General features: G+C 47.2%; 1 long non-coding RNA gene across 2 annotated transcripts; it reads left to right on the top strand.

Moving 5' to 3' along the window:
• The first annotated feature begins 6,816 nt into the window (after positions 1-6,816).
• Positions 6,817-11,824, top strand: LOC144180356 (uncharacterized). Of its 2 annotated transcripts, none has more exons than XR_013324381.1 (4): positions 6,817-7,125; positions 8,651-8,796; positions 8,883-9,005; positions 10,053-11,824. It is a non-coding gene; the product is annotated as an uncharacterized LOC144180356 (long non-coding RNA). The 2 variants fall into 2 exon arrangements; XR_013324380.1 differs by lacking the exon at positions 6,817-7,125 and adding an exon at positions 8,356-8,455.
• The last annotated feature ends 15,683 nt before the right edge of the window (positions 11,825-27,507 follow it).

The following is a 27,507-nucleotide window of genomic DNA, read 5'->3' as shown; positions in this document are numbered from 1 at the left end:
TCATGTTGTTTTGTTATTTTCCCGCCCTTTTCGCGCAGTTTTTTTCTTTCCAAAATGCAATGCAAACTAGCCTGACGACGTGCTGTACTTGGTGTTTCGCTTCCATCAGAAACTCCCGCTGCTGGATACTTTCTGTCAGACCAATGTAGCCACTCAAACATTGATGATCAACACGGAACGCAATTCACACACACACACACACACACACACACACACACACACACACACACACACACACACACACACACACACACACACACACACACACACACACACACACACACACACACACACACACACACACACACACACACACACACACACACACACACACACACACACACACACACACACACACACACACACACACACACACACACACACACACACACACACACACACACACACACACACACACACACACACACACACACACACACACACACACACACACACACACACACACACACACACACACACACACACACACACACACACACACACACACACACACACACACACACACACACACACACACACACACACACACACACACACACACACACACACACACACACACACACACACACACACACACACACACACACACACACACACACACACACACACACACACACACACACACACACACACACACACACACACACACACACACACACACACACACACACACACACACACACACACACACACACACACACACACACACACACACACACACACACACACACACACACACACACACACACACACACACACACACACACACACACACACACACACACACACACACACACACACACACACACACACACACACACACACACACACACACACACACACACACACACACACACCTCACCCTGGGAAGAGGGAAGTCCAGGTGAGTTGGCGGTGAGGTTGATTGATTTGCTATGATGTAGCTTGGCTGTATTAGAGATGTGCTATAGCGAATTTTAAGCATAGCAGCCCGATCTTTACGTCACAAACTAAGGGCAGTGACGATTTGGGATGGGGGGAGGTGTAGAGATACTAACGCTTTATTACAGCGCGGCTACGCTAATCACAGCGCAGGCTCTCGTGTGCCGCATAGGAGGCCGCCGAACAGCGCGCGGCATTGCGCGATAGGAGGGGGGAGAGAGACGCTGCGTGGGGTAAGGAGTGTACACGACCCGGGAAAGATGCTGCAGCGGCCGAGAGAAGTGTTGATTGGGCTGTAACCTTACCCCCTCCGCAGGTGGCCATGCTTCACTGTGCAATACACAATGTGGAAAAGCCAGCTTACAAAGCCCACGCCACAGTCTTTCAATACTTTACAGGACTCTGGCCACGCTTACGCCGATTCTTCTGAAGTCGGCTTTGCCTCTGAACAGAAGTGCATTGCTAAGAAGACATTTTTTGAGGGGCAATATAGGCCTTTTTATATCAAAATATGGAGGCTTTAAGACCTTTTTTTTTACGAATTTTTTCATGCGCTGAACACGCGCCGGTAAGTAAATTTTTGCCGCACGCGCGAGACTCAAGTATCGTAGCCATATAAAGCTTCGCTGTAAAGAAGAAAAACTGGCCACACTAATTTTCAAACAGTAAAAAAAATTTAAGATAGTATGTGTGACGGGAATTGTATACGTGCTCTGTCAGTCCATCCCCTCATCCTGACGTCATGTGAAGCATTGAGCAGCCTTCTCCCCAGAACACACTCATAATCACCCTTTCGGGAAACGATGCGACACTGGACGGACACTAAACCTCAATTTAAGCGCTTAGACTAGCGCGTGGCTTTCTACACCCGAACTTTTCTTTCTACGGTTCCTAACTACAGAGTGTCCGGACCGCAAACTTTGTTCGGTGAATATTTCTACACAGACGATATCCAGAAAGAAGTGACATGTTCTCTCGAGCTCCACGCTGCTCGAGCAGGGATCACCGACGTACATCCGGAGGCGAACCCACCTGGTGCTCGGAGTGCGCTCTCCGGCACAACGCCACCGCCTCTCACATAACCGCAGGGCAATCGCGCTTTCTAAGCTGCGGTCTCTCCCCCGCTCTGCGTCCGCTCGCAGCGCTCAGCGATGCCCACTGGCAGTAGCTCGAGCCCTCGCACCCGATTCCCCAAGACCGTTGCCGGGGAAGGAAAAGGAAGCTTCCTCCGCCACTCCAGTGCGCGCTCTCCCGTCTCTCCGTGGTCTCCTCGCCCCATGAATAATGCACGCAAATGCGCACCTTCCGCTTCCGGTCTCCTCCCCACCACCTCCTCCGTCGCTCGTCGCCACGTGAAGCTAGCTTGTCCCCAACACAGCCCCCGCTCTCGGCAGCTCCATCCTCCCTTCTTTCCACCCATGGTTTGCACCCCCCGTCAGTCGTATTTCTCGCTCTTATTCTCAGCCCCTTTGCATCTTCCCTCTCGGGAGCCGGCAGCCCCCGCAGACAGAGGCACCAGGCGGGAGGACGGGCGATGTCGGCAAAGAAGGAACGAAAAGCGGGAAAGTAAAAACGAGGATTGCAAGAAAAAAGGAAGAAGACAGAGCGGGCCTATTGATTTTCGTTAAGTGAATTACTTCACGGTCTTTCCCTTGTTCCTCTTCCTATTTGCTTTGTCTTGTTGTTCTCCCCGTCCTCCCTTGGCGGCTCCGAGTGTGCCGGGTGTTCCTCGGTCCCTCGCTCCCGAAATCCCTCTCCCCAGACTGTTCCGTTTCCCGTTTTTCCTCTGCCCTGTCGCTTCGTCTCCCTGATCTCCTTCCCACCGCTCGGCCCGTCTCGTCGTCTCCTCGCTGAACACCTTGCCACGTAGAACAAAAGGGAAAATGGACGGGGGGAAAAAGGAAGAGACGCTGATCACGGGGCTCGGTTTTGCCGGCTGCCTGGCGATTCTCTTTTCCATTTTTTTTTCTGTATTACTTCTATTTCTAACCTTGTTTCAGCCTATTACTTCTTTGCTTGGCTTTCCGTAAAGGAAAATGCGTCTTGAGGAAAATAGGCTGCATCTTTTATTTCGCCACCTTATTTTGCTCTTTGTGTTGGTGAGTTCCCGAAGCTAGATGCTACTCCTGTTTAGCGAGCTACACGACAACGCAAGTGCTGCGGCAGGCGGTGTAACCGAGAAGTTGGTAAGGCGATTGGCGCGAAGTTTCTTAAAAAAAAAGCGCATTCGTAGTTGTATATACACTTTACAAAGGTACACAGAAAACATTATTAGAAAATAATATAAACGCTGACTTTAAAATTTTAACGAGTTGTGCCGCTGCACGCTTGGGTAATAAGGACCGGAGCAGTGGAGGGATATCTTTGGACTTGGTGTCGAAGCCTGCGTAGTTTTTTGCCTACATCGGAAAAACAACCACCGCGCATGGTGATCGAAGTTGCGACATTGTTCTCAGAAGCACAGTACGTTCACTTCACGAGTTTGCATCTCGTAAAACTTTACCCTATCAAGTTGCTTCAAATTTCAGCTCATATGCACTCGAAGTAGATGAAAGCGATGCCGTAGTATCTTTCCCTTCCTATTTCTCCTTACGTAGGTTTTCCAAATGCGACATTTACAAAACGGCTGTTCAATATTCGGCATACCATGACGAATAAATCTCGCTAGCTTAACTTACTTGTAGAAAAGAAAGTGAGGCAGTTTGGTGTATGCAGCAATTCACGAGATACTATGTTGTAAATTTTGAAGTTTTTCAGGTTTCACCGTCTATGAACAAACAAATATGGGCTTATACCCTTCCCAAAGCACAAGCACAAGCTGCACAAAGTGTCGCACAAGCTGCTGTCGAACAAATATTTTTATCGTTTTTTCGGTTTTCGTTATTTTGTTTTATCGTTGTTTTATCGTATTCCGATTTTATCATGCGTGTCTTGGGTGTGCGTGGCGTGACCTCAAGAATGTACCGGTGTGCACGATTTCTGTGTATATATATGCCTTCTTTTCCTAATAAATCTTATTTGGAAGTAGCGCGTGTCCCTGTGCCCTCTCGTCGTCACTCGTTTACGTTTTGCGCTTTGAAAGGTCTTGCAATGGAATACCAACTTGCCCAGAAATTCGCGGAAATCCGCCTTCCCAAAAAATTTCAATTTTTCTTTTGGATGGGATATATCCTTGGGTAGGCTCATGTTAAAGATCACCAGGTAGTCTAAATTATTCCGTAGTCCACAACAAGGGCACTTCCCGTACATCGGGTGTAACTTCAGCGTGTAACTCGTCACCTCCCACCCCGCTCCCATGTTTTATATGTGATAATAAATACCTGATAAAACTGACATATTTCGATCATATCGACATAAATGATAATATGAATGACGAACTTAATGTGCACTTCCTCTACTACTCCGACGCTCGTGCAGGGTACACAATGACGCACTTTAGAAGCCGGCTGCATGAAGCTCTTCATCGTCGACATAGTGGTTTTTGAAAAGCTGGATTCGTTGAATTTCCATCTAGTTCGCCGGCGCCACAAAAGTAGGGTTCTTTATGCTTGCATATACCGTGGCTAAGAGCCTATTCATAGCCCAAACGTAATTGAAAACGGCAATGCTTCTGCGAGACGTACGCCTGACTGAGTTTCAAATCAACATGCGCGCGTATGGTAATGCTCTACCATCGGCTCTGCATTCTTCTTGTCACAGATGAGCCTCGCGGACGGGAAACGAAAACGAACTTTAGCGTGGAGACACGAAACGTGAGGCACAAAGAGTTACGCTCGGTAACAACGTAAGCGGAACGTCTTTTTAAATGCTGACGTGCAATAAAGCGAGAACATGAGCCCCCGCGCTTCTCTGAGCTTTCGCGTCTCTTTGGGGGGAAACCTATTTCTTACTGCTTGCCTCGGCAGCATGGTGTAGTTTTCGCAAACCACTGTATTTTACAAGACAACCGCATTAATACACTCTTAATCTGGTTCCATATAGGTTCCAGTTAAAAAGGGTGATCCATATATTTTCTGTGGATCCGAACGAAAGAATAGCTGGAACGAGGCATATAGGTGGATCTTATCTGGAACCGTCAGCTTGTTTTGTTTATGTTCGTGGTTTTTATCTGGAACCGAAGAAATGGGGTCATGCGATGTCGGCGGTTCCGGTTACTGTTCCACTTTTGTCCCAGTAAACGGTTGGGGTGAGTACGTTTGTATATTTTTTGCTCGTGTCTTGTTCCACATAACTCGTGCACGGCAGTGAAGTATGCACTCTTTCATGCATCAACTGGAACAATGAACCGCATATATATTAGGTGCTTCTTGACCCAAGATTCACCTGCGCGTTTAATATACACGCGCACACCGCACATAAAATTTAATGAACTTCGCCGACATCTATGATACTGCCTTGCAGCAGTTAACTTTCATTATACGGCTAAGCTGCAGTTTTAGTGATGTCCTTTGACAGAAAACGAAATCCCACTTTTTTGTCAACGCCGTACAAAGCATTAAAAATGTCGAGAGGAGAATATCTTAGGCAAAAGAAGAAATTGCAGGAACCCATTTCCAGGTGTTCTGCGGCACCCAAACCGCTTCGTGAACATCGTATTTTTCTAATTTGAGGCGTCAAGTACAAAATTGCCAGTGACTTCAATTTGAGAAGGACTAAACGTCTTCCCTTTCCCCATATGCCGTTCGGGCAAAGCCATAGCTTCTATAGCGCTGAAGAATTCGTGGTGCTTTTGTGAACATCTTCATTACGAAATACTTGTTGAGGCCATTATATTTTATGCATTTGGTTTACAAAGCGTCGCAGAAACGGCAGTTTTTGTTCAACACTCAGTCATCATCTCGCTGTGGTGTAGTACGCGCTCAATGGTACTTAGTGCACGTTACTTATGTTGTGATGGGGTACATACATAATGGTAACCGACTGCGTCACATTTTACACCACACACATCATGCTACGCATGCAGTTATATGCTTAGTAGTTAGTTTTTGTATTTTGTCTCGTCCCGGCTAGTAATTTTCACAAGCAAAAACGCAAGCCTCTTTGCAGGAGGAGAATGACACAAAACCCGGAGAACTAAATCTTCCCCGCGGCATCTGCCTTACATTCTATATATTTATACTGAAATGGCATTCTTATTTCAAATTATGCATTGCAGTATCGCGAAAATTCGCAGTGTTACCCTAATGTTGTTACTTGCCGTAGTAATTCAAGTTCACCGAATGACCGGCCTTCTCCTGCTGGTCCCCCCTGCACTATTGGTGTTCATGAAGAAAAACTGCTGGAAAACGGGCAGATGTATTATTACTCGCTAATTAGCGAGTAATCACACTGCATTCACTATGCGGTAGTAGTTATCTATAACGTGGGTAACAAAGAGTGTCGCAGTATATATAATTGGTATTGGAAAGACTTGTCAAGAGAACGCAGTCAATAAAGAAGCGTCGTTTTGTTTTCACTGCAGAGAAAGAAATAAAGCTGTCATCAAAGTTTATGCACACATACCGCACGCGCTCACGGACCGCGGAGAGAAACAACTTTAGCCCAACTAACGTGTTAAATTGGCTAATATCTGAGCTCTTTGTTCCAGCCTCAGAGCAGCGTAGACGTCCGCTTAAAGGCCTACTCCCATTTTCCGAAGCAAATATAAGCGATCAAGGGTGCCGAGTTTGTGATCTCTTCCGCGGACTGGTCACTGGCCACGGCGTCGGCGTGCATCGCCAAAGGCACGGAGGAAGAAAAAGTTGGCCGAAACGATTACGAAACGACCCCCACTTCAGTGCGGCATGCCGTGCGCATGCGTTGACAGCATGCAGGAAAGAATACAGAAAGAATACAAGGCAGCGCCGCTTGCGTTGATGCATGGTATAGTGGGACGGCAACGGGTACAACGACGATGAGGGAAAAACGGGACTGCGTGAACACTTTTAACGACAGCAGCGCCCCTACGTCTCAACGTTTACGGAAGCTAGTTTTTGTTCGTCCGCATGCAGCGCCACCAGTGGCCTTCTGTAGCGGTTTTCTCGATTGGTCGCGTTGTGCGCCTGATGTACTAAATGAACTGTCGGTCAGACTGGCGGGAACGGTTACCAGTTTGGTTGCGGCGAGAAACTGCGGATTTCTTCATGTCCTCAGGCTGTATTTACTGTTCGACGAAGTGAAGTTTTGCCGGGAGGCGCAAAAAAGGTCAGTGCTGCTTATTTATGTTCTGGTAACGGTTGTTGTTCATTGACTTGTTCATCACTGCGTCCGATAAACGTGCCGCTCTGCTTCCTGTTCGAAGCGAGAAACGTTTGCGGCCGTTATTTTAATTAAAAGCTTGTGTGTTTGTGGGTCGGAGTCGGCTTGACATTTCTGACTGCGTACGTTAGATAGTGCTAGTTAGAAAGTGGCTGGTGCGCGCATTTCTCGAGTCTGCATGTCCCCTTACGGTGTGGTGTTGCTTAGTTGTATATTGACGGTTGCTGTACCTGTCAGCGGTACTGAATCTTCTCGGGTTAGTCGCACGCTATTGTCTCACGCGCACACACTGCACAACATGTTTGTCGGAGCGTCTGTCTTTAGACTTATCGGTATTTTCAAACTTCCTTGTTAATTGCGTTGTGTTGGTCTTCTGAGAGCCATATATTTACTGTGCTAATCACGCTATTCCGCCTAAAGTTGATGTGCGTTCAAGGCGTTGGCGGCAGCATTGCTTTCGTTTATCTGTGCTGTGTGTGTAGTTGCTCCTTGTTTCTTCCAATGCCTTCGATGAATTTAGATGGTCTCTTTACACTAGTCAACGTTAGTTGGCTCCCTGAGGTGTAGGGAAATTCAAGGGAAAGTGGTTGTCTGAGCAGTAGCGTAGTAACAAAACGTTCCTTTTGTGGAGGGGAAGGCAGGTGGAAACACGCAGAAAGTGTGGTGCCGTTTCTATGCTGTCAATGTCAGTGGTAACCTGAGACCTCAGAATAATTACCCATAAAACTCACGTGTGGACTATTAGAAGTTGTAACATCACAAAGTAAGTTTAAAAATAATCCATTCCTGCCATTTTAAGCTATCAATGTCAGTGGCAGCTCGAGAGTTGGAATAATTTTCAAAACGCTCGGGTGCAAAGTTGTTGCATCATGATGTGCAGCAAACATTAATCCATTTCTATTCTACTTTGAACGTAGAAATTGTACTGCAAAAGCAGATTGCTACATTCTGTATTCATACTCTATGACCTGTTCAGAAAGAGTATATGGCTGACTGTGGAGACATTTGGCCCTCCACTGATAGGTTGTGACAAACGTTTTTGTTCCTCTGCAAAAAAAAAAAAAAATGAAAACAAATTTATTCCTTTCTTTACATGCTCCTGCGAAGTCATGACTGTGGCATTCACTAGCTGAAGATATCTTTGGCATGCTGAAGGGTCGTCGGGAAGAGTGTGGCGGATTATGAATGCTCTGTGGAGCTCATAAGCCACAAAAGAGTACTTTTTGAGTTGTGCATATTGTGCAGATATTCACCAGTTCGCATAGACCAAGGACAGGTGAGCTTAAAGTATATTCAAATATTTTCATATCTCAAATTGTTTAGCAAGGAAAGATTACCAGAGCTTCCGCTGTAAAAAAGACATTATACTTTCGTGGTACGAATCAGGCATTGTTCAATATTTTCTCGTGCTCCCTGGGTAAAGCGAGGCATAAATTTATTATCTGATATTTTTGTACTGTTTATTTTCTAGGCAATAGGGCGAAGATAGACCTAGAACAGTGGTACAAGGAATGCATATGGCCATTTTATTTGTATTTGGACCCCTTCTTGGAAGTGTATCATCAGAAGGCAACACATTAAAGCTCTTGCACGGGATGAAATCATTGCATTCTACAAGTAAGAACGCACTGCCATTTTTGGGTCTTTCATGGCGCGTTTTTAGGTAGTTTCTTTATAACTAATGGTTTGAAACTTCTTTTCAGTGACAGCTTGGCCTGTGGCTCAAGGTGACAGTCGGAGCTTTTCGGAACACGTTAGCGAAACTTTCCTGGAAGTGCACTTTGAGACGGCCCTGGCAGAAACACCCGGGTCTTAATTTTGGTTGGGTAAGCTGGCATTTTGTTTTTGCGAGACTCAAGTTCTGGGTCTGTTCGTCCTAATAAAATCTCAGTGTTAAGAAGTTATCGTGAACGCCAATATTGGCCATTGTGTTCACATTCCGCCTATTACGGATGCTCCAACAGTGGCCAAAAAAAAAACCAATATTGTGTATTTTAGTTTTGTAAATATTTAGCTTTTACACCTTGAGAGTTGTGATTTGCCAGCACCACGGACACGCCCAACGTGGTTGCTGCTACAACAATACGGTGGCAACTGACAATTTAAACTTCCCGCTGTTAATACGCCCGTAGCACCAATAATACTCCCAAATACAGGCGTAGCATGAGTAATGCTTGCATTGGATTTTGACAGGTGGTTAAATAAGGGGTAATTTTTTTAAAGAGAATTGTTTAGAGCGCAGAAAGTGACGTCTGCAAGAAAATGTGCTATAGTTGCGATTTATAAGAAAATTGTGCAACAGCCTAGTTCAGCATTAGTCAGCTGAACTTCTGCCTCATACCACTACGAACCATGGAGGTAATACATATCGAGAGGGAAATATTTTAGGGGGAACTAATTCCAAAAAAAATTTTTGCCACAGTGCGATATTTATGATTTCCTATTGGCCATTTATTTCTTTGTGGTAGAAACATCGTTTAGCTGTAAGTTATAATAAGCCAGTTTCACTACAGCATTCTAGGGAGCGCATTATACAGTACAGAGAACATTTTTTGCAGAGAGAAGGTGTGCAAAATATAATGCCGAAAGGTGATTATAGTAATTAATATTTGATTAATAAACGAAACTTTCAAAGATAAAAAAAACCTTATATTCAGGATACCGAGGCAGCAAAGTTGGATACCTTCTAGAATCACGGCAATTTCATTGATTGTCTGTGGTGATATTGTTTAGCGCACTTTCACCTTTAGCAGCACTCCCAGAAAAAACCCAAGAAATCACTGATTTTAAATCAATTACTGTGTTATGAAAGGGACTAAGCAACTCACTCATTTAAAGCAACCATGTAACAAAATTTTCTTGTTTCCTTGAAGGTACATGAGGTGAGCAGTAAGTCTTCTCGAGGCCCGGTTATTCTGATAGAAGGGACTGGCGGCATCAATATTGCCCGCAAGAAACACATCACGGATTCGCCGCCTGCATTGTCACTTCAGGATGTGGTCCTCCTCTTCGCCCCATATGTCATCTTTTTCATCGTGTCATCATGTTCATATGGTTGTGTGCCTTTGGAGAGTTCTTGGGACATTTGCAGGGAGTTCTTGGAAAGCATAAGAAGTTTGACAGTGGCCTGGTGTCATTTAAGTTGGAATCTCTGTTGAAATACTTGAAGTGTTCAGCTCCACTTGGGATTTTAAATTATTGGTAAAGGTTAAAGTATCTCTTGAAAGGCATGAAGGAGGTCAGATGAAAGGCATGACGGGGGTGAAATCAGATGAAGAGGTTCAAGTTACTGGCACATGCAAGTTTCATGTCAGCTGAACACTGAAGTCGTGCCTTATTTTTCATCATTGGCACAATGCGCTGGCTGCCTTTGAATCTATAGTGGGTGTTAATGTAGTTCATTGCACCTCATTGTAACGTCCTTATTATTCAAGTGTAGCTCATGAGATTTTTTTTTCATGGCAGTGCTACTGCTGATGCAAAAGTGACAGTGATTATTTACGCAGATGGCTTCCGCCTTCATTGATAAATTTTAGTACAGGATATGAGCTGACACCCATGACCGAGAAGAACTTAAAATGTGCGCATTTGGCTTGAACAAGTTTTCTTTTTTGAACAAAGCTGCATTTCTTGTTTGGCAGAAGCAGGGCTTTGGTCACAATTACACTGATAGCAAGACGGGAGGGTTTTTATAGCACGCAACTGTGAGTTTCACCTAAGGTAAAATGTTGAGGCTGGAAAAAATGCTTTGAAGTCTGCTTTGTAAAACTGGTCACCTGTATGATTCAACGCTGGCTTGTTTGCTTCTTACGGATGTCTGACTTGTTCCCGCTTGAATTGATGACGTATATAATTAGTCTGCTTGTTAAATTTTAATATGTGTAACATGCTTCCAGATACCTGGTTTGCAAAATTATATAAGATTCACGCTGGCTTTTGTAAGATTTCTTGGGATGAATTATTTTAAACTACAAATTGTTTGGGCAAGTAACGTGCCTTATGTCAGGCCTTTTCAGGACGCTCATAAAGTCTATTTTGCCTACAAATAGCTTGATGTTCCACTTACGTCTGGTGTCAGGAAACTACTATCTTTAATAATGATGTTTTAATGGTGGCATACTGCCACATGTGACCTCTCGTGTGAAAATGTTTTATCGTTAATCTTGGCTCGAGCGTTGTTTTCCTAAACTCTTGCACTGCACTGTTGTAGGTTTGTGATAATACAACCGTGTATGGCTTGTTTTTAGGCCTTTCCCTACAATTTAATAGCAAACTGCATTTTCCCAAACAGTTATGCGTAAACATAGTATGGCAAGCGCAATGAGTAATTCCGCCTTTGAATTACCTTGGTTTATCTGTTAAGACAGCATATCTGATGCTCACTGTTGTATAATGTCTGTGTCAGTGCCGCGGTAGACGCACACGTCTATTTATTTGTGAAGCAGTTGCCCCTAATACCGTCTTTATTAACCATGTTTTTGAGTAAAGGTGAATATGTGAAAATGCCACTTGGAGCCTAGTGTTATCGTTATGGTATTTATTCCTTGTACGTTGGTCATTTTCTGTGCAATTTAAAATAGACAGCTATTCAAATCTGAAATGTATGCATACTAACACCCAATAAAGTTGTATAGTATACTGAAAAGCAGTGTATGAGTCATAATAGTTGGTTTAGTGCGTATTTTAATGCAAGTATACTGTTTCTTTTACATGCAGCTGAAAGTCAGAAGATGATTCGGCGGGTGAAGCCAATGACTGTGTGCCGCTCTAGGTGCCTCAGACCAACTTTTATATAGAACTGTGCTCCGATAGGCAACTGTTGGGAACTGTCAGGGACCCCACTGCTGCGGTGGTTTCTGCTTTCCAATTGTTGGTATCACTGCGGGTCATATATCAAGGCTGTGTTAAAATGGTGCTTGCGGTTTCCTGCTGATACCAATGCATCCGCCAGCCTGGCATATGACCTCGGTGTATACCGACAGGAAAGCAGAAATATTGGAAAAGTGGAGCCCCATAGACAGCTTCCCAATGCCTATAGGAACACCGTTTTATATAAACAGCTGGCCTGAAGGTACCTGGAACGGCGCACCGGATAAATTCCATAATCATTTTACATGGATCAATGTTCCAGTAACTTAAACTACCCTTTTATTTGGAACAGTGATCCGCATACTTTTATTTGGAACACCGATCCACATAATTCAGTTGCAAAAATATGTGGGGAACTGTTCCACTTAATTTTCAGGATATGTGGAACACGGTTCCAAATATATAACTGGAACTTTTTTGCAAAAAAGTTCCAGTTACTAAGTGGATCTTACGTGGAACCAGATTAAGAGTGTAGGAACAGTATCGCCGTAGGGCACTCGCCAGAGTATAATGCAACTGACGTCGGAATTATAGTTTTGATTTTGGCTGTTCTAGGACGGTGCTGCTTCAGTGGCATGATCACATGGAACGAGAGGCACCGCCAGTTTTTTTGGCGGTGGCTTCGGTCAGCGGCGGGCAATCGCGCAAACAAGCCGCCACTGCTGTTTGTTTGTCCTAAATTATTTGTCCTAAATTCGCAGTAAAATTGGTGTCTCTGGTATTGGAAAAAAAAAAAGCAGTCTGTTAAATTAAACTAAACTTGTATTTTGTTTCCCCGGACCCTTTAAGAGTCCTGATGTTGCTGTTACGAGTAGTGAAGGGGCTGGGAACGTCCAAACATTCAACGCCGCATTATTGACCTGCTCGAGGCGTACGATAAGTTCAGCGCGCGTTCTTCTGTTGCCAGTCAAAGCTTTCTGGACCATCTCACAGCGCTTCCTGTGAGGTCAGTGGCACCAACGAAAAAAAAAAAAAAAAATTCAGCGCGCATCTTCCGTGCTGCAGAACCCGATTAGTACGGAGGAAACCTCTCCTCTACCCTTCAAGCACTGGATCCTGCAACTGTCCGTTCGCGGCTGAGACTATTTTCGGACACCAGCTTTCGATGCGGCCTGCTTACAAAAGGGGAAACGCTTTTAATCCTTATCTGACCTCTGCTTGCCTGCGTAGCTGACTTGGACAGCCTTCCACATGCTGCCAACACTGCAGGTGTACGCCATTCTTCCCGTTTGCTGCTCAACCCCGCCGACTATTTTCCCATGTGTACGTATGGGAGACAGCCGTTCAGTGTCTTAGTTAATCTTTCCGCTGCGTTCGCCCATTGTTTTTCTTTCGTGCCTTGGGTACTTAATGCTTTCACACGTGAGCTTCCGCACAGCGCACGCCCACCCGCAAACAGACGTATATATATATATATATATATATATATATATATATATATATATATATATATATATATATATATATATATATATATATATATATATATATATATATATATATATATATATATATATATATAGTGCCGAATGAGGTATGATGATATGCAGGAATAAATAATTGAAAATTCAAGTCGAGAAAAAATGCGCCGTTTTTTCCGGACGGCGCATTTTTTCTCGACTTGAATTTTCAATTATTTATTCCTGCATATCATCATACCTCATTCGGCACTATAAAGCACTGTTAAAACGCCAAACAGCCCTGGCAATAAGGACTGCAACTTTGATATGTGTCCTTACGGAATCCCTCGTCCCGTACGTCTCTGTCCTACAATATATATATATATATATACATATATATATATATATATATATATATGTATGTATGTATGTGTGTGTGTGTGTGTGTGTGTGTGTGTGTGTGTATTGTGAGCATCAATCTGCACGATGCGCTAGTGTCCACCTCGAGGAGACATGAACAAGTGCCCTTGTTCTGTTGCGGCCAATTATCCGTTTACTTCGTCTGCTTCTCACGACGATTATCACCATAATGTCATACCTCGTCTCTTCTTCATACCCACCCTCATCATCCTTCCTGGTGCTGGAGTTCTGGGTTCCGCTCGGAATAAACGCGCTGTGCCGTCTACCTCTGTGACGTCCCTCCTGTGCGATGGCTGTCCTTGACGTAGCCCTCGATATATATATATATATATATATATATATATACATATATTATATAACGCACGTAGTACTGTAAAAGGTCGTTAATTCGAACTCGAAGGGGACCATACAATTTTTCGAATTAAACGGAGTTCGAATTAGCGGGCGGGCGCTAGAATGAATGGACATCGCGACACTGAGCAGGCAGAACACACCGAAGCCACCTCTAGATTCGTTAGCGCCAACTAGGCGCTACTACATGTTTGTTGCGCATACCACGTGACGCAGGCCCAGGCCAGCGACCGGGGCACAAAGAAAACCTGCTCCGGCATGCCCCGTTGTAGCGAAATAAGCTATCGCAGTAGCGTAGCGAGCGCGCTACTCCGTTGTTTTTGTTTCATTGGGTTGCATCTCTAGTAAATTTGGTTTGCTCTGGATTTGCAACACATCGTAATTTCTCTGGAAACCACGGGATCCCAGTTCGAATTAACCGTTCTGGATACAAACGAGTTCGAATTGTCGGGAGTTTTCCTTCATTGAAATGTACAGGGCTGTGTCGGCACTACGGTGGCAGTTCGAATTAACTGTAAGTTGGAATTTACCGAGTTCGAATTAACGAGCTTTACTGTAATAGTTGTATGGCGAGAGAGAAATGTGTTCCCACGCTGTCTAACGAAGGCAAAATGCGGCGTTGGACACTGAAGAAGACGAAGACCGGTTCGGCCGGCTGGTTGTACCGGCTCTGCAAATTCTTCGCTTTTTTGTATTTGTTACGGTTTCTGTGCCATCCTCCTTCGCGCTGTCTCCTCCTAACCTTGCGGCGATCACCCGGAGGCGGGCCCACCGCATCAAGCGGCTTACCTGGAGCAGTGATCGGTCCCTGCGGCACAGCGGGGTACCCCCATCGCCTCCGCTCCATGCCGCCATAATGGAAAACCTCGACGGAAGCGTGCCGCACCAGCCTCCACCTGCTGCACCATGCGACCCCGCTATGGACCAACAGTGCCCGCCAGCCCCGAAAAAGCGTGCCGTCGACCAAGCTCCAGAGGACACCACCTGTTCTCCCGAGGACGTGGTTGAAATGGACCAGGTGGCATTCACTCCTGTCACGTACAAGAAAAAGCGGACCGCCGGAATTCCAGTTGTTTTTCAACCGACAGCAGCAGGATGCTCATTCTGGAAAGTCAACCCCAACATCTTGGCCTCAGAGGTCGTGGCAACCGCACAGGAGAAGGTCCTAACGCATCGGTTGAACAAAGACGGCAGCCTTATGGTCACCGTATCAACTCTTGCTGCTGCGAACCGTCTTCTCCAGACTTCCAGCCTTGCCGGTATAACCACTGAAGCCCGTGTACCTCACTCCTACATGGCGACTTACGGGAGAATCCAAGGTGTGCCCCTCGAGTACACGGACGAAGACCTTGGACGCTACCTCAGCAGTCAGGGAGTCATATCTGCCCGCAGGCAAGTTTCCTATGCCCGTAATGACGACAGTGTCGTGACTGAATCGCGCCGACGATCTGTGATTCTCGAGTTCAAATCTGACTCACCACTGCCAGAACGAGTGTTACTCGGCTTCTGCAGTTTCCCGGTGACGGAATACATGGGATCAGCAACTCAATGTTTTAAATGTCAGAGACATGGACATATTGCCAAGAATTGCCGAGGACCAGTGCGTTGTAAAATATGCGCTGGATCTCATTCGCACAAGGATTGCACCTCTAAGACCCAACCTCACTGCGCGAACTGCGGAGGTGCGCATCCCGCGTCGTACGGAGCTTGTCCCAAGAAAAAGGCTGCTACTCTTGCTCGCAGCGTCGAGCAAATCCAGGGAAAAGCTCTCAACCGACGTGAACCGCCGCCAAACCCTGAGGTTGTGTTTACGCCGGTGACGTCATCAAATGACCCACCGCTTCACAGTTTGCTACCGGACAGGTCTTATGCGAGAGCCGTACAAGAACGGACCGCATCTACAAGTTCTCCAAACACGACAGATGCTCCTGAGGGAACAACCTCTACGCAGCAGCGACGTACTCGTAGGGACCATAAGACGGCACACCAGCCCACCCAACCAGATGTGAGTTTTCTCATCCCCATGCTCTTTGCGGCTATCAAAGCCCTGCTGCGAGCCAACCCCTCCTCGAAAAGTTATCCTGAAGTCGAGGCCGTCTTGGCTTTGGAGCCCCTGGTTTTCTCATCTTTCAAGTCGTCGCTTCATGGTTGTGAGGTACAACAATGATGACTAATTTGGCGACCCCCCCTCCAACAGTGTCTTTAAACTCCAATCTCAAGAACTGCACAATATTTCAATGGAACGCCCGCGGCTTACGATCAAAACTTGCTGATTTTCACCAACTCGTACAGACATATCAATTCCCGGTCATCGTAATCTCCGAGTCCCGCGTTGGCGACCACTTTCGTCTCAAAAATTATTATTTTTTTCATTCGCACCGCCTTACCGGCATCAGTCGGCTATTGATTGGTTTTCGAACAGATATACAGGCTGCAGCAGTTGCCGTTCCTCCTCATGACAATGAGGAATATGTGTGTGCCAACACTGTGATTGGGACTCAGCGGTTTACGTTTGTTGGCGCCTACCTAGAACCAGGATCAACCTTCGATGTTTCCAGGCTTGAAAATGTCATCGGTAGCACATCCCCACCCCACATAATTTGCGGAGACTTCAACGCACACAACGAAATTTGGGGAAGTGCACACACCAATCATCGCGGAGCAAGGCTTGCCGAACTGCTCATAAAACGTGGTATTGAACCATTGAATGATGGCAGCATTACTTACCTAAAAAATCCAACAGTCAGCAGCTGCATCGGCCTTTCGTTTGTTTCAAACAACTTGATCCAAAAGTTCACTTGGTGTACTGACCTTGAGACGAGAGGCAGTGATCACTTCCCAATTTTAATATCCTACCTAGATGTGTCTGCGTCACGGCGCGAAACCAAATTCAAGTGCACAGACTGGGCAGCCTTCAAAAACCGTGTCGACGTGGAGATAACCGCCGCCACTTCCGATGACGACCTAATGCCAATCATGGCTCGTTGTATAAAGGAGTCCTCGAGAGTAGTACGGGAGCGCCTCGCTATGAAAACTGACGCAGAATACGAAAGGCTGCGTGCTATCCGTAGGCGCGCTGAGCGGAAGGCTCGCCGTACTAAAGATTTAGAGGATTTGAGGCAGGCCCGTAAAGCTCAAAGGCATGTGAGACGCTACTTGGAAAAGTTGCGTCGACAACGGTGGCGTGACTTCTGTAGTAAATTGGATGTCCGTCAGCCTCTCTCTCGTATATGGCGAGTCATAAAGGGCATGCGCAACAACAACCAACAGCTCAATCCATTCGGGGCACTGTCATTACACGAGGGAATTCCTCAAAAAGAAGCGGCTTAAGAGTATTGTAGGCTCCTGTCTACGATTTCTCTGCCTCCAGTGTCCTCTCTACGTGTTTCTGACACAGTGCCACCTGCCTCCGTACCTGCCATGGACCTTCCATTCTCGATAGGCGAGCTGAATGCGGCAATATCAAACGTCAAGAAACGCTCTTCTCCAGGTTGCGACGGCATAACATATGAGGCGATTTCCCACCTCTCTCATCACTCCCGCTTACGCCTTCTGGAGTATTATAACTCGACGTGGCTGCGGAGTACTGTGCCTGCGGAATGGAAAAGAGCCAAAATTACAGCGATTCTAAAACCTGGAAAGCAACCAACACGGTACGACTCTTTCCGTCCCATAGCTCTACTTAGCTGCATTGGCAAAATCATGGAAAAAATGATCTTTAAGAGAATGACTTGGTACCTGGAGAACAGGAATCTTTATCCACCGGAGATGAATGGGTTTCGAGAAAACCGGTCTGCTATCGACAACATCCTTGCTCTCGTGGCGTCCCTAGAAGAAGGATTACACCAGGGAGATATACCAACAGTGGTTTATCTAGACATCAAGTCTGCATTTGATTCGGTCTTCCATACAGCCATTCTAGAGTCCCTTGCTGCCCTTGGACTTGGTGGGAGGCTGTATGCATGGATTTCCAGCTACTTGGAAGGACGAGAGCTTTTTATGAGCACACCGGGTGGTCCTACGTCATATTACAGTATAAAGAAAGGAGTACCTCAAGGAGCCGTTTTGAGTCCTCTGTTATTTAACATTACCCTAATCGACCTAAAGCGTGTGCTTCCTCCTCGCGTAAAGGTCACAATTTACGCCGACGACATCTGTACTTGGAGTGCCGCAAGGTCACGTCTAAATACACAACAGAGGCTCCAGAAAGCTCTAAAAAACATCTCTGAATACCTTGCTCCGAAGGGCCTCCGCCTCTCACCTGAGAAGAGCGTTGCCATGGCATTTACCCGCAAGCGGATGACTCAGTACGCATTAATCCTTGCGGGCCGTTGCCTCCCCTATGTGCGCACTCAAAGATACCTCGGGATAACCATGGATCGAAACCTCTCCTGGGCCCCTGAGGTTCGGAGGCTACGTACTCGCATTTCCGCGGCGGCGCAAGTCATTGGATACCTTGCCGGAAGTCAATGGGGCAGTGACTGTCGATCCATGGTGCTTCTCTCCAAGGCTTATGTAGATGGCTTGCTGCGTTATAGCCTGCCTGTTTTGCAGCGGCTGTCGACCACAAGCAAAAAGCAGCTTGATGGGGCAAGACATAATTGTATGCGCACCTGCCTTGGCCTTCCTAGGGGCTCTTCCTGCGCTGGTACCGTTGCGGAGGCTGGCTGCCTGCCCTTAGATGTTCTTCGGCTACAAGAGACATTCCGAATATACCTGCGGCATCGATTGCACACATCAACCAATCTTTTGACCCGTGTTGTACAACGCAACGAAAGCTCCAGCTTTGCACAGATGATAAACTCTATTAACATATCTGTGCCATCCCAAGCGCGACCAACCATGCCGTCCAATTCCCCCCCCTGGACTCTGTCACCGGTGTGCATAAAACTCAACATACCTGGTGTCACCTCAAAGCAAACACTCCCTCAATTCTGCCTCCTTCAACTCGTGCTCGCCCACATCAGTGGCTGTTATCCGCATACGGCCCACAATTTTACGGACGGTTCATCTACACCTCACAGTAGTGGATCGGGCGTCTACGTTTCGTCTACCGGCCAAGCGCTGTCCTACCGCCTTGAACGTGCAACGTCATCCACGTCGGCCGAGCTTCATGCAATTAAGCAAGCCCTCCGCTACATTCTTCGTCAGCCATCAGCAGAATGGGCTATATTCACGGATTCTAAGACAGCGCTGCAAACCCTACGGCATGCCAGTTGCTTCAGCCTCCACGACCACGTATCCCGCGACATCATCTACCTGCACCATCTAGCCTACGTCGCTGGGCATCGTGTGACCTTGCAATGGATACCCGCACATTGTGGCGTTCTCGGCAACGAGAAAGCAGATGAGGCGGCTCGCAGAGGGCTACAACTGCGCAATGTAAGGAAAATTTTCTTTACAAAGCACGAGGCTGCAGCGCTAGCGAAGCAGCTTGCCTTACAGTAACGAAACCGTCTCTGGTCTTTTCCCGAAACTCACCACCCTTTTCTGTATGACATAGACTCTGACCTGAGAATGAGGCTCCCAGAGCGAATCCCACGTCGACTTGAGACGCTCTACCATCGGCTGCGCCTCAACGCAGCCCTTACGAACTCCTACCGACATCGCCTCGGTCAAACCACAAACCCTTTTTAATTCCTTTTAAGATTCCGTGTTCCCCCCCTCCCCCCAAGAATAAAGAAAAATAAAGTGGGGAACAATACCCGCTCCAGCAAGGCTATGGCAGGTTTAAAGCCAATATAAAATAAATGAATGGGGCTAAAAGCCAAACTTTCTCTTTTTTCAATGAAAGCCAATTTGCAGGGTTAAAAAAAAAAAAAAAAAAAAACTACTTTTCACGTTTCATATGCTCGGGCAGCAGGTACATAGAACGTGAGAAGAGAGTCGGCAATCAAGGATGTGAATGAAAGTAAACAAAGAAAACAGGTAGCTAAATGTCCTAATTGTGAAGTGCAGTTGAAAAATGTAGTAGCTAGCAGCGTGAAAAACAAAACCCGGAGAGGCAGCAGAGGAGAAAAAAAAATACAAATACATATGGTGTTTCACTTATAAAGTTCGCCACAAATGTCCGTCTAGAGGTAGCTGTTTTAAAATGAAAGTCCAGTTGGGGTATTCCCGTTCACGAGAATATCTAACTGCGACGCCCTGCTGAAACAGCGAACACATTATGCACAGTATCCAGAAAATACAAAACGAAGCACCGCCGAGGCACTGTAAAGGTAATAAATAGAAAGTCACTGGGTCCAGCGTAAACACTGCTGCCACTCACTGTCACATGGTACACGCGATAAAAAAAAAACGATACCACGCTGAAGAAAGGCACGAATTGTCCCAGGGAACAGGACTCCAGAGAGAACACGTGTTTCCTGTCATGTGCACACAAAACACAACTTGAGGGGGAAAAAAAAAAACACACGCACTGGAGAGCCGCACAGATCACACGTGACATGTTGGGCCGCAGGAATGCCCAGGCTTGTGGATGGTACGTCGCCGATGAAGGACCATTGGAGACACACCGGCATCACACGTCGGGTAAGGAACGGGAAATGAAGTCGACGAGCTCGATTAGGATCTGGATGGCTTCAGAATTATCCAATAGATGCCGAAGGTTTGGCGGTTCAAGTGGTGGCCGCACGATGCGAAGCAGTCGTTGAATGTATGATGACGTTTTTGAACACTGCGTCAGATAGTGAGAGACGGAAGTGGCGGCCGCACCGCAAAAGCACAGGCAGTCCGGCGTAAGTTCGAGACGGAAGAAATAGTGAGGGAATCGGCCATGTCCAGTTATAAGGTGAGTAAGTTTTTTAGACGGCGGAAAAGAAACAGGCAGATTGAGAACACTCGGAGTCCAGCGGAATAATTCTGTGTCACTGTTGTTCGATGACCACGCCTCCTGCCACAATAGGCGACCTGCTTTCAATAGCGACGAGCGGACCATATGTTTGGATATTTTCCCGCACACATCCTGTCCTCGCGTAGCAGCACTTCGCGCGACTGCGTCGGCGATTTCGTTTCCCCACACGTTAGAGTGCGCTGGCACATGGTACAAGGCCAAGGAGACCGAGTTCGAGAGCAAGAGAATGTCCTGTTTCAATTGATGGATTGTGGAGGACTTATTGAAAGGATTGTTGAGTGCCAGAAGTACAGAAAGACTGTCAGAGTATATATTGACAGGAGAGGAAGGCCTATTGTCCAGAAGGAACTCGATGAGTTTTTGCAGGGCTATCACTTCAGCGTCAAAGGATGTAGTGGGAGAAACTAAACGGAACCTTCTTACGGCGTGCACGCGGTCAGGCCCGTTCAGAATGACAAAGGCTGCTCCAGCCGCAGTGGGTGTGTGGGAACCGTCTGTGAAAGCGTGGAGAGCGGAGAGATGAAGTCGCTGGTTCGCCTCCGCGCTCGTCAGGCGGCCACTTCGGACACGAAGACGTCGCGCAGGGTGAGTGGCGAGACCGATGGGAAGGTCTACGTCGGCAGGTCTGAAGGAAACCGAGTGGAATGTGATTGATTGTCGATGATGAAACAGTAAAAAGATGCGCACAGCGATGTCAAGGTGAATGTGTAACGGGAGCGCATTGGCGATAACCTCAAGGGCTGCTGTCCTCGTCGTGGTGTAAGCTCCCGTGATCGCGAACAATGATGACCTAAGCAATGAGTGAGCTCGAGCTTTTAAACTATGGTGTTGATTTAAGTGCCACCAAGCGGGAGCGGCGTAGGAAATTGCAGGAAGGACGACCAGATGATGCAGTTGACGCAGATGAGAACGGTTGACGAGGGTGTGCATGCGTGCAAATCTAGTGAGTGAACCAGCCATTTTCTCAACAATTGATTTTAAATGATTGGTGTGGGCCACAAAGGTCAAGTGGTTGTCAAATACGACTCCTAGCAGTTTCATTTCGGTGACTTGCTTGAGGGTTACACCAAGAAGTCTGATGGTAGGCTTCCGTATCGCACCTCGGTCACCTCTTGAAACGAGGAGGCAAGAACATTTGGAAGGGTTTAGCCTTAGCTTCGCCTTCTCTGCCCAAGTAGTAATCTTGGAAAGCGTTTCATGGGCAGTGGCTTCTAGTTGACGGCGCGTGCGCGCGTGAATGACGATAACCGTGTCATCTGCGTAGGCCTGTAAATACGTGTCTTCCAGCATGGGAATGCAGAGCATGTCAAAAATATAGGCATTCCACAAAAGCGGGCTAATGGGAGAACCTTGAGGAGACCCCTTTGTTGTGAAGTGGGTAATGTTTCCTGAGAACGCCTCGTAACGAACAGTGCGCCCTTCAAGGAAAGATTTTAGCAGCTCATAGATGTTTCTAGGGCAATTGTGTGTGCGAAAAAAGTACAAAAGTCGGGGGTGCCAAATAGTGTCAAATGCCCCAGCGAAATCAAGGGATATAACAAGAGACAGACCACCATGGTCTCGATGGTGTTGCAGACGGCTACGCAAATCAAACAAAGCGGTTGTTGTGTTGTGTCCCAAGGTAAAGCCATACTGATGTGGATGAAGGAGCCCTGAACGGTGTAGAAAATAGTAAAATCGTGAATTTAGCATTCGTTCTAGCAGCTTCCCAATCATCGACGTAATGCATATTGTCCTGTATGAAGAAGGCTCCGTTGGCGGACGTCCAGGTTTCAATAAAAATTTAACGTGGGCTTGCTTCCAGTGAGGAGGAAAATAGCCAAGAAGAAGGCAAGAGTTGAACACGTGAAGCAGGAACGAAGAGATGTGGTGAACAAGAAGATGAACCATGGGAGTGGTGATGTTATCAGGTCCCGGAGCAGAACCCAAATTCAGTTTTCTGGAGGCCAATCGCAACTCATCCAGAGTAAAAAGCTCGTCGTGGACTTCCGCGTGGTATCTAGTTGTGGCAATGACGACCCTCAGTGCTTTGTGGGCCAGAGTGTCGTCTTCATGGCAATCAGAAGGGAAGTGAGTTTTCAGGAGGAGACCTGCCGACTCTGTGATAACTGTGGTTTGCCAGAAACTACTGAACACGTTTTATTAGAGTGTCTGGCGTACAAACAGGAAAGGAACGACCTCGCCAAGAAGATGGAGTGCCTCAACAATGGACTTTTATCATTGAAAGCTCTTCTTGGACCATGGTCATCTCCATCATCCCAGCGAAAAGTGTTAGATGCACTGTTTGATTATTTACACGACATCGGCGTCACAGAGACACTGTAGAACTCCACATCGTCATCCTGTGAGAACACCTGGACTCTTACGTGACCCACGGAACACTCCATGTAGCCTTCTTTTTTACCTCTTCTTTTTTCCCCTCTCTTTCGCCCTACTTTCTTTAGGGCCTTTACCTCCTCCACCCCATCCCCGCAGAGTAGCATGTAGGCGAATACATGCCTGCAGACCTCTCTGCTTTCTTCTAATAAAGAGCTTTCTCTCTCTCTCTCTCTCAAACGTTGTAACTTGCTTTAACTGCGGCCTACCATAGATCTCGCAAATCACCGCGTAATCGTTGCAATGACGGTATACTCAGGCGCGCACTCTTTTCACGGCGTGAGCGCCAATACCAGTAGACCGCACAAACGTAGTGCGCAGAATCTTCAATCCTCACAGGTTTTTGATTTGCATCCCAAATGTTGCCCCGGTGCTTGGCTGTTAATCAGTAAAAGTTAAGTGAGGCTCAAGTTAGGCTCCCATCAATTTTCCCCCATCACCTTGGGAATAAACAGGTAGATATGCTAACAAAATTAATCTAATCTGACAAAGCGAGCATCCGCCAGGTCAATAAAGCACCCCCAGAAAATCGAAGAATCGTCGAAGAGGGGAAAATATTGGGAAAAAGCGGATACCAGTCCAGAGATGCGCGTGTACGCCTGACGCTGAGTGTGTGTGTGTGTGTGCGGCAGGGAGAAGAAGCGCGGGGGGGGGGGGGGGGGGGGGGGGGGGCGCTTCAGACGCGAGTCGGTTTCGGCGTACATCATTGTTCTGTTTCCTCTCAACTTGTTTACCTATGTTTGTGAGGTCCGTCGATTCATCAGGCCCACCCGACAGTTCAGATTTTCTTCTCCTCCATACTCGTTTTAAGATTCCGTTTTATCAGGTCCCGGAGCAGAACCCAAATTCAGTTTTCTGGAGGCCAATCGCAACTCATCCAGAGTAAAAAGCTCGTCGTGGACTTCCGCGTGGTATCTAGTTTGGGCTTTCGATTTCATCGTCTCGATCGCGCCCTCGCTTCTTTGTACGGGCTCAACACACAGCCGCTCGCGCTGGGTGCCCTTCCCATGAATACAGCATCTTTCACCCGTTTTGTGATAAAGGATCATGCTGCCGTAAATATATATCGGCTGATATTCGTGGATCCGATCCCAGCGTTGACAGCCTTTGACAGCTGTCGATACAGGCAGAAATGGGCGTCCACGTGCACGCCCATGAATGCATCAGAATCGGGCAGGAACCGGTGAAACTTTCGCCGCTCACCGGTGCTGCTGCTGCTGTCAAACCGTGGACACCTCCCTCCGAGAAGCGCTCTCGCTTTCCGACCTCATCCGCTCATCCGCTAACGCATTCTCTCTCACTTCCAGCCTTTTCCCATCCTTTTCCAGAACCTACCGCGTCGACACCGCGGCTATTTCCCCCGGTCAGGCCGCTTTTCACGGGGCAGTGTACCGTGCATGAGCACGCGTTATCGGCCGGGGCGTGGAGTACGGGGAGGGATCTGTCACGCACCGGCAAGGTGACGTCTGGCGCGTCTGTCTGCGAGCGCTGATAACACGCTCCATTGCGGTCGATATTTGTAATATCGCGAAAACCCGGAGACTTATAGACCCCCCGTGAGACGCGTGGGTGGGAACTGAAGGGATGCTGCGTTCGGGCGTGGACGGGAAATGTAAGAAATATGTTGGGAGGATTCCTCGTTCAGTGGGTTCCGAGAAAAGGCGACGCCGTCTTGTTTCTTCAAAACGATTCCATGTCGTAGTTCGCGTGCACCACTTTAGCCCCGTATACGTTATACATGTACTTGTATAAGTGAACTCCGTCGACACGCTAAGCTTCCTGCCGTGTTACTGGCTTTCCGCAGGGCGCGTTTTGCCTACGCGATGCTGGAATATGCAAATGAACCCACTCTCAACCATGGGAAAGTATTTAAATTCAGGGCCAAGCAAATCCCTTTCTTGCTCCTTAAGTGTTAGGTGTCGGACGCGTAAGCGATGCATGGGAACACTCACACAGGCGCACACGTGCATAAACAGGCGAAGAATGCATCATGCATGCACTCAAGCATGCACATACGCGCCTAGACAAAGCATGCGCGCTGTAATGATAATAAATTGTGTTTCTATGCGCTTTCGAAAACGGTTAAACTTCTGCTCTGTGTGATCATGACTGCCAACTTGGACGTTAACCCCAACTGTTCTCAAGTTTAAGTAAGCAACTAGGAGCTAGCCATTAGACTATGGGATAGCGTTGGTAGCTGTGCCCAGGCAAAACAAGAGGTTATCTGCAGTAGTGATACTAGAGTTTTTCAGTTAAGCGGTACCAGCAGCAGTTCCGGCAGAGAGCCGAAAGGTCCTACCAAGCTGGCTGACACATACAAAGAAATTAAGGAAGCTCACGCTAACGTGTAAGATTTGAAGGTAGCGAAGCTTTACGCAACCTTCACGACCATCACGAAGGTTTGAGTCCACGATTGCAGCTGATTTGCTCCTTCTTCGCTGCCGCAACGACCTTTACTCCGTCAGTGTTGCTATAACTGTGAGTTTCTTTCATTTTCGTGGAAGTGATAATCATTGGACATCACCTTGGAGGGGCGTACGCTAAGACGCGTCTTTCTCGTTCCGAGCAAGTGTTGCCACGATTACGGCGAACGCTGGAGCTTTTTGTTGTTGTTGTCCAATCTTGGCCAATCTCCCTAAGTGGGTATTTTTGGCTGGACAAGCATGAGCAGGGGATGCTGGGTGGTAGTCGCGAGACACGCACACACGAGCGCTGGTCATTTTCTTGGTTTTGTTAACTGCCGGGCGGTCGCCACGAGGCCCACGCTCACGTGCGCGCGCTCGGCGATTTCTTGGTATTTTTAATTGAGGAGACGAAAAATTGCGATTTGCTAAACAGCTTCGCTGTTAAAAATGGAGGGAAGGCCGGCTGTGATCGCGCACTGCGGAATGAATCGTGAAGACGTTAGAGACGAGATTGGTCGGTATTTAATTGGGAACAGATGTCGCCGCCGAGGGAGAGAGATAAGTGCCACGTACTCAAGATTTAAGATCAGCAACCAAGGCCTTCCCAAAGCGGTTTCGGGACAATTCATTCGAGATCCCTAGAGCTTTTATTTCCGAAGCCCGTGCACTGCCTCGTGGAGTGGAAATAAACAAACATCCGGGCTCTGTATTCGACACACTTTTCTTTAGTGGATTTGAGGCCCACGTGTGCGGTACATGTTCGCAGTTGCGGCGGGATAGCAACGTTCCATCCTTCTAGACGTCGGATGGGTACACGTATTTGCCGGAACAATGGCGATTACTACCGCTGAACCCGGTACATTGACGCCTGGTATCACCACACGCTGCGGTACATGATACGCACTAAAGCTTTACTTTGGGCTAGTTCTGTACACATGACACCTTGGGAAACAGCGCGAAAACTCGGACAGGGAGAGGGCAAACAGCCATCGTTTCTGTTTGTCCTCTCTCTGCCCGAGTTTTCGCGCTGTTTCTTAAAGGGACACTGAAGTAATATGTAAACATTGCGGGATTACTAGCGCAAATTGTAGTCCGGAGTCCCCAGGCCATGTTTCGACCACTCTAGGCGCGTTTACGCAATTTTATTTAGTAGAAAAACTAATTCGAAAATGCTGTCCTCCTCTCTTTACGCTCGCCCATTTTCTGTGGCGTTTTCGTGTGACGTCAGGAGGGGATGAGCTGGCAATTGGCTGCGCCACGGCTGCGCTACTGCACGGCTCCCCGGCCGACAGAGTCAGTCGGCTCAGCGTTTCGTCCGCCGGCCGCCGGCGGGTCGTCGCAATCAAGGAGGTTAAAAAAAATTGCTTGGTCGCAATTCGTTCGCTTAGTTGAAACGAAGCCAGGACACGTTTGTGAATGGAAGAATGTGCCTTTCTTTACTTGGTTTGTTTGTACACTGTATCTAGCTCCAAGTCAAGGTCGCTTCACACAAGCGCACATGCGACGCTTCGCTGACTGGTACGCCAGTAGGAAAATATAAGGCCTCTTGAAGGCGGGAGAAGAGTCAGCGAAGTCAATATAGGTACTAAGGAAATAAAATCAACTGATATTTTTACCGTACAGCGTAAAACTAGGGCGCGGGAAGCACTTT

Source organism: Haemaphysalis longicornis, unplaced genomic scaffold, assembly GCF_048455015.1.
Source record: "Haemaphysalis longicornis isolate Haplotype H1 unplaced genomic scaffold, Haemaphysalis longicornis Haplotype H1 scaffold_4, whole genome shotgun sequence".
In the NCBI taxonomy this organism is placed as follows: Eukaryota; Metazoa; Arthropoda; class Arachnida; order Ixodida; family Ixodidae; genus Haemaphysalis; species Haemaphysalis longicornis.
The sequence above is the reverse complement of the archived record's forward strand: the minus strand, read 5'-3'. Positions and strand labels throughout refer to the sequence as shown.